Here is a 2,500-nt window from a genome sequence, read left to right as displayed (position 1 = left end):
ATGATCTCGTCCTGCTTGCCCAGCGATATGGACGAGATAGACAACTTGCCCAGGACGCCAAAGGAAGGGTTCCGAACGGTCAAAACTTTTTGGACGAGGAGTTCCGAACGTAGCATAAGGGTCTAGCTTAATACGCAGGACACACAAATACTTTAATTAATCATCAACATTACTTAATCACTTCTGGTGTACAAAGGAGTGTTTTTATTAGTTTATTTATCTATCTGTTTCATTATTATCACTGTTATCAATGTTATTACTTTTAGCTTTAATGCCATTCATCTTGCCGCAGTAATATATCCTTTTATATTTAGTCTTCATATTCTTGTTATAAACATCACCATAGTAATATCCTTATTCTTGGTATTATTCTAGTTATCGTCACTGTTATCATTACCATCATTATGTTATCAATAATAGTAGTAATTGTAACAGTAGACGTATCTGAAGGAATAGTATAAAAGTATTTGTAATACTAACAGTATCAATAATTCATTATCATTACCATAATCCTCCTCGTTATTATTATTATTATCAATATCATTTTATTAATATCATTGTCACCGTCTTCAATATTACCCATATTTCTTAATGGCACATTGCCTTATATTAATTTTATCATCATTATCACATTATATCTGCACTATCATTACTATCATAGCCATCACTGCGAAACTCAGTAATAATAGTAATAATAGTGCTGGTGTACGTATTAACAGCAACGGTATAATGGCATTGATTTAAATAATAGGAATATTAACAATAACAGCAGCAAACAGCAACAGCAGCAGCAGCGGCAGTAGTAATAGTAGTTGCAGTAGTAGAAATTGCATCATGCGAGTATTGTTGAATTAAATTTTCATTGCTAACTATTATCATCATTACTCTACCACCATTACTATTAATACGATTACTACTATTAACAGTGTTTTTGTTGTTGTTGCTGTTGTTACTCTCTTTTTGATTGTTAATTAATGTTACTTTTCCTTCCATTTTACATTCAGCGTTCTTATTGCCACAATTATTATCCTAAATGACATTACATTAAAATGATACCGTAATCTATTCTTACTAAAGCCAGTACTATTATCTGATAGTTCGGCGTGCTCCTGAATAAGATTGATTTTATGCTTTTTCTTTCTATACATACGATTACGAAACTTAATTGGTAAAATTAAATGTGCTTAGAGGATGTGCAAAAGAGTCTTACCGAGTTCTCTCCTCAATGGTTCGCTCTTTACGATAAAATGTAATTACCGAAGTTCGATCGACAGTTAACCAAATAGTTTGAACGTGGAAGTTCCTAGGCTACCACGGCCAGCCTTTATAAAATTTCGCGAATTTTAACCAAATATCGGCTACCTGAAAACCTCTCACAAATTCTCAGGGAGCTACATAGTCTAGCCTTTTATCAATTAAAACTGAACTTAATCTTGATGCCTCCGGAAGTCTAGACTCGTTTATAAATAATAAATGTTTTTGTTTTGATGATAAACACAACATGTTTACTAACTAAACACTGTTCTTATCTTGATATGAAGTTTAAGTAGGTTGTGACGGCTGTTAACGGCTATTGTGATAAGAGCTATATTACATTTGGCATATCCTATTCAAATTACTCGATCACGTTGAATTTTTTTGCCGTGATGTTTCAGTGATTTTCATTATTGACTTCCTAGTCTGCCCATGATGAAAGATGTAAGCATATATCTGATATATCCTAATATCCTGCCAAAAATGCTAAAAAAAAAACTTTTCATACATGAATATATATCAAGTTTACATGAAGAAAATGCAAGAGATTCTCACAATCGCTTTGTTGCACGCTCGAGGCAATTAAGGCAGAAAGTTGTTTTAACAAGTTGCAGCAAAGTGCATAGTCTGTAATCGTATTGAATCTTTCTGTAATATTGTAAATATTCTTATCATTATCATTATATCATTATGATGACGATGACCGTGATAATAACAATAATAACAACAAAATTGGTAACCATGATACTGATAAAAAGACAACTGATTATTAGCATCAGCATCATCATTATCATTTCTACTATTTTGACGTATGTTTGTGAAGATATAGCCCCTATAACTAATTTTATTTTGCTGCCCCAACGGCATTCAAAAAGCTTTAAGACAAGCATTATAAATATAACGGTTGTATAATATAACTCAACCTATGTTATAGTTCACCTTGGAAGAGCCATTACATTAATGACTGTACAGGAGCATTATGTTACTTCGTGCATTAAGATACATAAGCTGTATTAGAAAGTAAAGCTGAATTATAAGACACTACATTATTTTAACAATAATATAACGAAGAATTATGATACATAGGTTATATACTTTGCGACTGCATTTGTGTGTGTGTGTGTGTGTGTGTGTGTGTGTGTGTGTGTGTGTGTGTGTGTGTGTGTGTGTGTGTGTGTGTGTGTAGATTGTCCAACGGATTCATTACCAGTTAAGAATGAGACGCTAACACGATTATACCAAAAAC

The sequence above is a fragment of the Penaeus monodon genome, chromosome 17, assembly GCF_015228065.2.
Source record: "Penaeus monodon isolate SGIC_2016 chromosome 17, NSTDA_Pmon_1, whole genome shotgun sequence".
In the NCBI taxonomy this organism is placed as follows: domain Eukaryota; kingdom Metazoa; phylum Arthropoda; class Malacostraca; order Decapoda; family Penaeidae; genus Penaeus; species Penaeus monodon.
This window is presented reverse-complemented; position numbering follows the sequence as displayed.